The 12,382-nt window shown below is 41.4% G+C and overlaps 1 long non-coding RNA gene across 1 annotated transcript; it reads right to left on the bottom strand.

Moving 5' to 3' along the window:
- Positions 1 to 7,349: 7,349 nt before the first annotated feature.
- On the bottom strand, positions 7,350 to 9,474 carry LOC308333886. The gene is made up of 2 exons (XR_013965832.1): positions 9,350 to 9,474; positions 7,350 to 8,515 (listed from the first exon to the last, which is right to left on the bottom strand). It is a non-coding gene; the product is annotated as an uncharacterized lncRNA (long non-coding RNA).
- Between the last annotated feature and the right edge of the window lie 2,908 nt (positions 9,475 to 12,382).

The raw sequence follows: 12,382 nt of genomic DNA, 5'->3' as shown, positions 1-12,382 counted from the left end.
ATTTATCAGTGGCCACCATATGTGATAATGTGTATAAAGCTGTTTTCTTTCTCTATTATTTTCGTCTTGAAGTAGGCTACTCTGTGCCTACTGCCCACTGTGTTACAGGTGGAGGTTTATTTATTTATTATGCTATGCAGTTTCTAGCTAAACAGAGAAGTTTATTAAGCAGCTTAGATCTTTGAGAGTCTAATATATACCTACTTTAGATACTGGATACTTTTCATCAACTCCAAAACCTGGCAATTTTGGGACATTCACAAAAGCAATGCATACTGTATGTGTTCCAGCTGCTGTCTTTTCACTTAATGGACCTACTGGGATCAATTTTGTTGATTGATTTGAGGTGTATATGTTTTACGTGAAACTTGTAGTTAATATACAGTCAAAGCAGATGATCCATAGTATTTATTTTGTATAATTTTGTAATTTATAAGCTCTGGTCCATAGCCTTCTACTGCTTCTACGATTCTGCCCTGCAGTATAATATATATATCGAAATCAGACCAGCCTCTCGTCTTTAACGTAAATAAAAATAACGTTTTTGCTACTCACCAAAGCAAAGGTGGGTTGTATCATTAGAAAGTCTACTTGCCTTAGTGGACACACTCTGAGCCCCCCACCACACATATAAACGGTACTTCTTGGCCAGAAAGGGATTTTTTTTCACCGGAGGCAATTATCTGGGCAATATCGGTAGCGCAGCGGAGTAACTAAAAGTATTTTTTTCCCGGTGGAAATAAAATCCCCTTTTGGCCAAAAAGTACCGTTTATACGTGTGGTGGGGGCTCAGAGTGCGTCCACTAAGGAAAGTAGGCTTTCTATTGACACAACCGGTTTTTGTATTGGTGAGTAGGTCAAACGTTTGTGAGATTTCCACTAAAGAGGAGAGGCTGGTCTGATTTCGATTTGAGATTTAAAACCGATCCCATAGCCTTATACTGCAGGGCAGAATCGTAGAAGCAGTAGAAGGCTATGGACCAGAGCTAATATAAGTAATAGTAATATTTGGTAAAGTGAAACCTATATAATTTTGTAACTTATAAGAACTATACGTGACAGTAAATCCACACAGTGTTCCCCTGTGTCCTCCCCAGCCAGTGACCCCTCCCAGTGTGACACCCCCATGTGTGAGCCCCCCCAGCCAGTGACCCTCCGCAGCCAGTGTCCCCCCCAGCCAGTGTCCCCCCAGCCAGTGACCCCCTAGTGACCCCCAATATAAAAACTTATAGATAGTCATAGATAAAACATGTGTTTTTTTACACCCATCTGCAGGAGAAAACTGACAGACTTAATATGTTTGCTGAACAAACAGGGTTGAACATAAATACTTCTAAGACACAGGTGATGTGCATCAATTCCACTCCAAGTGCACCAATCACTGTGAACGGGCACACTTGAATGTGTAGAAGAGTTCACATATCTGGGAAGTCTGATCAGCAAAGAGAATGCAACACAAAAGGACATCAGAGCAAGGCTAGGGAAGGCTCACAGTGTTTTGTTAGGCTCCAATCTATTTGGAAGTCTAAGCAGTAGGCCTACACTATAAGAATCAAGATCAGACTTTACAACAGTAATGTGAAGTCAGTGCTGTTGTATGGATCTGAATGTTGGCGACTGGCGAGTCACAACTCAGGATATGAAGAAGATCGATGCCTTTCACAACCAATGCCTCAGGAAAATCTGTAGAATCTTCTGGCCTGATAGGGTATCTAACGTCACCGGATGACCAAGTGCAACAGTGTAGTGATGGAGATCAAACAGATCAGATTCCGATGGCTGGGGCATGTGTTCAGGATGGCACAGGATCGGGTCGCTCTAGGATGGACTAGGGAAAAGGAAGAAAGGTCAGCCCAAAATAACCTGGTGCCGAACTGAAGGACATGAACCTGACATGGGGCGAGGCACAACATGCAGCACAAGACAGGTCCCGATGGAGGAAGATCGTTAAGGCATTATGTCCCACCTGGGACGAAGGTATTTTTTTTTACTTTTCATGAAACCTTGCGTAGCTTCGCTGTCATTACAACGTTTGTCTATAGAGAAGGACCACTCAAAACTGATACATTTTTTAATATATACATTTATTAAACTAGTCTAGATGGACCCAGGAACAATGCAAGTTGTGAATGATTTACTTGACTTGGGGAGCATAGGTCATTCCTGAATTTCTTCCAGCTGGTTTGGTGTTCTCTGCTTCCTCCCAAGATGTTCCTTTTTTCCGCCTCGACAGACCTTTTCCAGCTGTTTCTAGATCTTCCTGGCTTTCTTTTCCCCTGAGGGTTCCAGGTTAAGGCCTACCTTGTGTTGGAGGATGGTTTCCTCAGGGTGTGCCCAATCCAGCCCCATTTCCTGTGTTTAATTTGGGATTAAATTGGTTCTTGTTGTGTGATTTGCTATAGAGCACTTCATTTGTGATGGTATTAGGCCATTAAATTACCAGGATGAAAGTGCTGGAGCTTCTCATAATTTTTAAGGCTAATGAGATTTCTTGATGGCAAGGTGTTAGCTGTATAATTTTCCCACACCAAATATTCAGAGGGAGCACATTTCTGACAATGTAAATAACCTTTTACAAGTCAGTTCCCCTATTTTGGGGGGAATCATTTGGCGACAATTACAGATGTTCACAATGCATTGCATTGCAAGCTTGTAGATCTGTGATTTTCGGCAAAGATATTTGGTGTAGAGGGAAAAAAGGAAGGGTCTTAGTATAGACCTGTGTGGTAACCTGTCCCCGTAGTATATACAATAGGGTTTAAGTGGTGTTTCCAGAGAAGGAAAGTTTGCAAATTTGCAATGGAATATTTTTGAAGATGTGTAAATTCATGCAAATAGTGTGCTGCCTGCAGTCACAGATGTCACCTGGCTGCTTCAGACTGCAGTGCAGTATTGTAAATTTGTTTCCCCTGTGGGATTTGAATGGCTTTGTTGTTTTTTCTCCTAAAACACGTGATGAATGATGATACCGTAATTGAACAGCACCCATCTCTGACATAAGTATGTAAATGTGTCATATGCTGCATTTAGGTCAGATACACAGCCAGTGTTGATTTAAGTCTGAGTGTAACTTTAGCATTTTACACCTTCTGATCTAGACTGCCTAAATGCCTAAATTGTAAATTACGGGCTTTCCTAGTGGATAATTTAACAGATGATTCTCCACATCCCATCATGCTGTTTTTAGGCTTGTATTTCCCTGCTTCTAATATACTGTATTAGTATCCAGGGCTCACGACTCCCTTCCTGACAGACCATTCACGCTGGCTCTGCGCTCCCTGCAACACAAGGGAGATGTACCCCTCCCTTTTCCACATGCTCATACATACATACAACTTGCTTTGGTAAAGTTTTAAAAGACGTTCATATAAACAGCCAAAAATGTATCTATGTAAGGAAACTGTCGCAATACTGTACATGAAATAATGGCTCTCAACAGCCTGTGGACGGTGGCTGGAACAATGTGGTGGATACTTCTTGCTGTTGGTAAGACACTAAGATCCATAAAAACGTAACGGGTGGAAGGAACACATTATTCCAACGAGTTCCTTAACCCGTCCATCACACGCCCTGGCTGACGAGGCAGTAAAGAGACCAGCATTACCGCATGTTATTTGTGAGGGTACCTACCGTAGGGGACACGGGGAGAACATGCAAACCAACCCCACCTAGAGCATGGACACGGATGAGAGAACACGGCCCCAGCACCAACAGCATCCCCGGCCGGAATCAAACCCAGGACCTTCTAGCTGTGAGGCGACAGCGCTACCGACTGCCAATGAACAAAAGACAGAGCTATTGATTTTAGAGGCGGGAAATCACATGAGGACACATGACTTCATGCAACACCACAAAACACAAACAAATTTAATATTACACCACCAACATTTGAGAAAATGTTTGTCATCATGGGTTGGCACAGTGGTGCCACCATACTGGGGGTCTTTTTGGGGTGTCATTGGACTTGGCTTGAATGCACAACATTCACAAGCTGCTTCCTTGGCAGAAGTCTGCTCTGCATTGTGCACACTTTCTAGTTGTCTCCACCAGGCCGAAGGCATGGGGAGAGAGTATGTTTTGCACTTTGTCCAAAAACTCGTTACACAGTATCTCTATAGTCATGTGCTCAAGACGGATCTGTCCGATATTTCATATTCCATCCTAATTGGCTAATATTGCCTTTCAAAGTTTGCAAGATTGCCCCGTTTTGAACAAAAAGCCTTAAATCATGAACGCAGCGTGCAATCTTTCAACTTCAACATGTGGACAGGAGGAGCCGGGATTTGAACCGCCAACCCACGGATCATTGGACAATCATGCTCTTCCTCCTGAGCCACAGCCGCCCCTAGTCCTGCTTGCAAGATCTAAGGATAGCAGGGATCTAAGGATGGTAATGTTGGGCCATCCAACCCCTGTAGGTCATGTGGGGTCACTGGGGTGTAAGAAGCAGCACAACTTGCTAGTCGGACATTTTTTTTTAACTCTTGGAAGAGTTAAACTCTTGGAGGAAGGCAAAATCATGTTATTTGGAAATTTGGAAATATTTGGTTTACAGCAGTTCGTAGAGGTTTGAAACGTAAAACTAGTACAAAACTGTGTGTGTGTGTGTGTGTGTGTGTGTGTGTGTGTGTGTGTGTGTGTGTGTGTGTGTGTGTGTGTGTGTGTGTGTGTGTGTGCGCGCATGCACGCACGTAACTAAGGAGAGACAATTATGTCAATAGGCATAATTATTCCTTTCATTATAGGCAGTGGCCCTGTGTCAAGTTTCTAAAGGTTGCTTAGGAGCCGCCTCTTGAGAAGACAAACAAACAGGGGTGGACTGGCCACAGGACATACCGGTTGGCCGAGACCGCAGGGGACCGCTCAGGTTATGATATGATTAAAACAAAATAATCATAAAAACAATTGACAGGCAGGCAAAGTGAGTGACAAATAAACCCTCTTGTATCTTGAATCCTTTTGCCAGCATTCTTGTGAGAGCAACAAAGGGTTGTGTAGTTGTCTGTTGGTTTGTATAATTTATGTAAAAGTGGTGGTATTAGGGCTTGTTTGTTTGTGTGTGCCTCGACGGAGCGGGCGGTAGAGTTTCTGCTATCTGCTATATCCGTGTCCCAGTCCAGCCCTGCAAACAAACATAGTAGCTTGTTGAAAATGATGTACCCAGATTAATTTAACATCACAGCATCTATGTCAAACCTTTCTCATTCCAAAAAAATTCTAAGACATATATAAATGACTTGGCCAAATGGCCAATACGTTTCAGCACTTTTTGTAACCAAGTATGTGGTTACACTTTCTTCAAGGGATTGTGGCCTCATGAATTATCCAGTTTACACTTTAGAACAGGACAGGTGTACAAACAGACAATACAACAGAACAATACATAATACATCAGACAATACAATTACTTAAAAAAACAAACAAACAAAAACATACAGTACATAATAAGGGCACTTAGACTGGTAACAACAACAGAGTCCTTTCCAGTTTCCACCATTAAATAAGATACAACATTAACCGTAATATAGTACATCCTTGTTTGAACTCAATGATCATTACTAAATATGTGCACATGACAGATGACAGAATTATGTGTCACTATATAGGCCACAGTGGCCTAAATATTGTGGCTAGAAAGTTTCTGGTTTGATCCCTGGGGACCATGCAGGTAAATCAGGAAAGATCTGGATGGGAAATGAATGAGATAAATGTGTCCTGTCTTGAGCATTGTTTTAATGACAAAAGGTCTAGGTCTTGGGAGGAGAAATGCAATTACAGTTGAGATGAGAATAAAGATGGCCTGAACCGGAACATAAATAATTCTTTATATTGGTCAATTAGTTACTTCTAGTTAGACTCTAGAGTGCTATGTGTAGTAAAACTGATAACTCGGTCTCATTAGTGGTTCTCAATTAACAAGTGAGACAGACATCTCATCAGCCCTGAAGTTTAACTCAAATCCATTATCATGGCTGAGAAATTCTCCGATATATATATATATTTTCTTTTTTTTATCTTGGATAGTTCCTGAGAAGCCTAATTTACAGTATGTACAGCACTAAGAGACTAAATTAAACACAGATAGAGCCGGGAAAAGGAAATGAAAGGGAAGGGAGAATGGTGGGGAAATGGAGTGGTGCTGCTGGCCAGAGGGAGGTTAATAGTGCAGAGAGGATAGAGAGACAATAGTCTGGTCTAATGAGACGTGAGGCTATGGCTTTACTGGTGCTGAGGCAGTTCCGAACGGCACTCTATTCACGCTGGCGTCACTATGCTCACTCAGACCTCACAGCAGCAATATTTCCTGGCTACATTTTTTTTTAATTCCCTCTTGTGTTTTAGTTAATGACTTCCTGGAGAAGAAAAAGAGAAAGACAAAAAGAAAACTTTGCTGTAGTTATTACAAATATATGTTGTTTTGTTCTGTTCTGTTTGTGTGCTGTTTGTGTGCTTAATTAGGTGGGGAGATATCCTTTTCATTAACCGTCCTTTTCTGAAGGGTGATGGTTAATCCGAAGAGCAAGGAATAATTCAATTGTGCACTTAATAAGAACACAGTATTCTGCTCATGTTCCTTGGAGAATTCAGGAAAAAAACTAGCCAGTGCTACTGTATATGGACCAGAGAGATGGCAAACGTGTTTCCACTCTTAATCGTATAGGAAATTATTCAACTGCAGGCATCCTCACATTTTACTGGCTAAAGGCTGAAAAGCCATGCAACTTTTAAAGTCAGAGCAGGGGCAACTTTATAGTGTTTGTCTGCCATTCTGAACATGGGTCCTCTTACTGTATAATAATTGTCAAATGAACAAAGCAAAATGTATATGTCCCATGCTAGAATGCTATTGTGCTATTTTGTACCCTGCCTGCCTGTGTGCTGCTTTGGCTTTAGGCCAGAGGAGATCTAGGGGGCATCATGGAATGCTGCTGAGTCCAGCTCCAACTCCAGCCAGCTCAGCAGCTGCTTGTCTAGACCCTCTGGCAGCTCAGTATCAATGAATACACCATCACTACACTCCTAAAGCCAACCGTATTAGAAAGACTTAGTGGACAGAGATCCACGTGCCTTTGGTGCGGACAACAACTAGAGCTATATAGTTAATTTATATAGGAGTGTGTCGCTCACTGAAAATAATTTTCAACTGAAGAACATGAGGCAATCAAATCTCTTATTTACAGACTGTGACACAATCGTACGACAAAGTACGAATTGGCCTTTATTTCAGTAGGATGGTGCGTGATGCACTATTTGATAGACAAATCATGAGGTAACGTACTAATGTAACTTAAAAGTCTAATGTTCTTTATTAACCGGCCAAAACAAGAGTCACAGAAACAAGTACAATAATTATTTTTTATAATTTATTGTACATCGTCATTTCTTCCATTATTCGAACTAACAAACATTATAACATTTCCATTTATACAAAATATAAACTATAAGGGGGGGGAAATATAAATCTAACATCAAACCTTCCCGTAGGTTTACGTACAGTCATTTCCTGGGGCTAACCCATGCACCAAAGGCGGAAAGGTGCCAGTCATACCCTCATTGTAAAGGACCATAACTTTAAAAATCACAAGGCAAAACTGACAGAAGTCCTGTGGCAACTTATTTGTAACATACATCTCTTTGACATGTCCAATAACAAAAACCATGAGCCAAATTATGAAAACCCGACCAAAATGTTATCAGACTTCCAGTAGTTGCTTTTTCATTTTTTTCATGTGCCAACCTTCACTTCACATACAAAACCATTCTGATATTCATTTCCAAGTGAAATTAAAACTACAAGAAGTACTTCTGTACACTCAAGTGGTCCACATCATCTTTTTTTTTTCTTTCTTTTTTTTAAGCGAGACATGTGACATGACAACCACAGCCCTGACTGAGCATCTCCAAAATGTGATGATGTGACAATGGAAACGCTGGACAAACGGGAGTTGGCCGTACAAGGAGTGCTCTTCCTTTTCGACTCCCATCTGGTGGGCTGGGGGAGGGGAGAGGAGCTGGGTGATGGCCTCCAGTGAATATTACGCCCCTGTTTTGAGAGAAAAATTGCCAGCCTCATGAACTTTCATCTTTTTTTTTAAACTGGGGCAGGAATGGGGTGAGGGTTTGTAGAGTCCATTGTGGCGACTGGATGTTAGTCTTGTGGTCTCTGTTCAGTGCGGCGTAGAGGGGACCAAGGGGTATGGTGGTGCACAGGGAGTATAGGGTGGGGCAGGGTGTGGCGGTGATGGTGGCTTGGTGGGGCATGGGTGGCGGGGCATATAGAGGCTGGTCCGGTGGAGGATTTTCAACAGTAGCGTTGCAGGAGAGAGGTTGCCATGATGGTGGGGAGCAGAAGGGAGAAGGTTCCCGCTTGCAGTGACACGCCTGCTCCAGTAGGGGAGGTGGAGTTGGCCGAGCTGCTGTAGGTGTCTGTCGCCATGGTAGTGGTCACGTTGGCGGTGGAGTTGCCCCCTGCCGTGGGGGCTGTGTCATTCGCATTCGCTGCCTGGGAGACCATCTGTGGGCAAAAGGGAGGGGCACGAGGATTAGAACTCCACACTTCTCAAAAACAGTTTTTTCTCTCTTTTTTTCCCCTTTTTGATTTTTTTATACAAAACTACAATTTTCCTACAAAATCTGAGCTTTAAAGAAATAAATAAATCATTTAACAACTAAAGATGCTATAGATGTTATAAAACGGAAGAGTTACCACATAGAGCTTTAACATAGAGTAGGCTAGCCTATAGGATTTGTGCAGAACAAACAAAATTAGTGCAAATAAAAACACTGCATGACTATTGTGAATTGAACCACTACTATAAGTGCATTCTGTTCCATTCGGTTAGCCTATATTCTGCTCTGTTCTGTTCTGTTTTATCATTGGAGAAAAAAAATGGTTTGATTCTAACAATTCACTAATGATGTAATCAATCGGTGATGGTGAACCGGTGGGTGGTAGCCCTGGGAGAGGAGAGGGGCAAACTAACAGCCTGTTACGTTTCAGGTTTCTTTGGCACGCCACCGAGAGAAACTTTAGCCAGATCCCGTTGCACAGTCGACTATATACATTACCTTTAAATCATTTATTCACTTGAATTGAATCTAAAAAAAATATGACAGGTATTTTTGAGAAAAATCTATAAACCGCAACTCTAATAAGAAAGCAGCTCGTGGAATTGGATCTAGGCTATTATCAACTTATTTAGACCGATATGTTATTAAATCCACTTGTCTTGCGAAAACGTTCTAAAGCGAACCACACATCATCACAATACAAAAAACATCACCGTAAAAACTTAGCCTACCCAAAATTTGCTTAAGAAATAATGAACACGTGAATAGAATAACATACCTGTGTCGATAAACATATGGCGAAAATAACCACTCCGAGTTGAACAATCATCATTTTTGACATATTTTCAAGGAATTCAAGGATTTGGCTAGATAGAGCACTATGCCCACTGACGCTGGTTCTTTCCAATGTGGTCGCGGCAATTGACGGAGCTTTTTATACCAGCATCATGTCTGAGTGACGTAGCAGCAACCTCCACAGACTCTCCGCAACGGCAAGTAACAACTGAGGTTAACGCCATACATGCAGGAAAGCAACGTACGCCTTGTCGAAATGGCTTAAATTGTAATTTATAATACTTTCATTTAAAATATTAATATAGCCAGGCTTTTAATTACTATTAAATGCTAATTGAAAATGGAAAAACTCAGAGGCAGTGTCCGAGGAATTGAAAACGTTTCCTTTGGACTGAATGTTCTACTTTTTTTTTGCTGATTTAGTAATCTACTACAGGCTTAAATTAAATAAAAATGGAAAACTAATTACAATGCATTTCAAGCTAAATGGGAATTGTAACGCAACCTGTTGCATCGCCATTGAAAGTTATTTCGACATGACAAGAGCGACATCTAGTGTAGACTATTGGGCCTGATTGAATGATCACAAGACCAAAGAGAAAACGCCTCTGCAAGTCTGCATGGTTCTTCCAGCCAGGTAGGCATGCTGCATTTCATTTAATACAAATGCAACGGTACAGTGCCAGGACTTTAGTAGATTGACTTTAAGACGAATAGTCCAGTCATATTTTATAGTTTAATTTTTTTGGGTAATACCGTTACCGTATGGTAATTAGATGTAGGGAAATGGTTCGATGGCAAGCAGTGCCAACACATTAGTAGATGTCGCCCTCTAATGGCAACATCGAATCATTCCAAATCACGGCTGTATCGTCTTACATTTCTCTGCTAAACACACTCACAGACCTGTTTATACCAACATTTTCAATCATATTACATTGACAGGGTGGATACACACTATAATCATCTGTCTGTGGGACAGTATTGAAAATAATGATAGGCCTACATTAGGGTACACAAAGTGGCCAATTCTTTTTTATTTTATTAAATCCAGATGTTCTGGATTGTAACTTTAGGCCTATAAATACTGTCTCTAGTCCCCTGCCATTTGGGTAAGTGAATTTCTGGGTGGAATTGCAAGTCAGTCAGACCCCCTATTTGCTTCCTCTCCTAAGAGAAACCGAGGGGACAGAGACAGAATTCCCTGCAAACGCACCAGATGTGCACTGTTATCGTGAGGCAGGGAGAGGGGCCTTTTGTGAGGCATCAGATAAGCCCTGTTCCCAAAGCTGGGCCAGATCGGGTATCATCAGTGGGTCTACAAGGGGGCGAAACCCAAGCCAAGCACTCTGGATCGGATTTCTGTTTACATGAGCTTGGTCCCTGGATTCCTCGAACCAGAGCTAGGGGCAGATGAAGCCTGGAAAAGAGAGGTTCTGACTGAGACTTCATTCCAATTCTGTCTGTCTGTCTGTCTGTCTGTGTGTCTCTCTCTCTTCACTGAATTTTGCCATTCAAATGAGGGTGAACAGCAGAAACAAGTCAGAAAGGGATAGGAATAAAGAAAGATGTGTGAGTGTGTGTGCAAGGCAGCCTGTTGGGATATAGTCATACAAAAATCACAGTAGGCCTATCACCTACACATCAACTGAGTTGATGTGTGACCTACACATCAACTGAGTTGATGTGTAGGTGCAAGTCCTGAGGATTTTACAGCGGTGTAAAAAGTACCCTGGTATTGAGTCAAATATCATTCATCTACAAGTGAAAGTTGGTGAATCAAATTTGTTCTTGAGGTAAAGTATATTACAAAGTGCACTTTATTCTTTTTAATATCAATGCATTGCTGTATAAAAAATGTGTCATGTTCCCAAAACATTCAAAGATTCAAAGAAAAGAAAACTTAATTGTGATAAACACAGCACATCGCATTGCTGCATGTTGTGAGCTTTATTTTTCTATGAAAACATCCATTTCCAGTCAGTCAGTCAGTCAGTCAGTCAGTCAGTCACTTATTATCCCCCAGATGGTCTTGTGAGTCGTGACATCACGTGACATCATCAGGGATGGAGATCCCTGTTGTCATATGCGACCTGCTGTCGCAATTTAGCCCATATGGAGATCACCAATATTGGCCAGCAACTCTACATCTGACCTCAAACCTCAACCCCTTAGATCTCCATATATGAATATATGTCAGAACTCAGAACCTGTTCTGACATTTCATATGTTGATCCTTCCCCTTTTGACTGATACCTGTCCATTCATTCAAACTCTATAGACGTACCTGCCAAAAAGTTATTAGTGCAGCCACGCCCGGCAGCCGAGGAAAACTACAGTTCTCAACAGGCCCGAAAATTAAGGCCCTCATTAAACCCTGTACATTCAAGAGAATGTCCCCACTACCACCCTTAGATCTCCATATATGGAGCTGACCTGTTCTGACATTCCATATGTTTATCTGACCTCATCAATCCCCTCAAGACATGCTCCTTATATGGCCAGTACAGAATTCATTCCATGTTCATCTGACCCCCCATGCCAAAACGCACGCCCAGCAGTCTGCTCCATGCAGAGGGCCATAATGCATATTAGTAGCAAAAATTGCGACGCGTTTTGAGCTTGTAGATCAGGTATTTTTTGCTATATTTTAATTGAAATCCTGAATTCTTTGCAATTTTTTTATTTAATTTCAAATGTCTTTCAAATGCCTTTAATTATAGTTACCGGTATGTTAACTTTATGAACTAAATACAAATATATTGGACATAAAATAGACCATAACATTTACCTATTAAGCTACTAATATAGACTGAAGTAATTAAAGCGGGCCATGTTTGATTGTTTGGAATTGTAACAGCTGAAATCAATAATATATCAGTATTCGGCTGCATTGTGGACCCCAGACCGCCAGTTTCCCATTGATTGATTGATTGAAATATTTATTAACAGTTTGCAGAATTACAGTACATTTCAAGCACAAACTCAATACAAAGACTGTTAACTGTGAGTGGAC

This window comes from Protomyctophum bolini, assembly GCF_963924005.1.
Source record: "Protomyctophum bolini genome assembly, chromosome: 19".
NCBI lineage: Eukaryota > Metazoa > Chordata > Actinopteri > Myctophiformes > Myctophidae > Protomyctophum > Protomyctophum bolini.
This window is presented reverse-complemented; position numbering and strand designations above follow the sequence as displayed.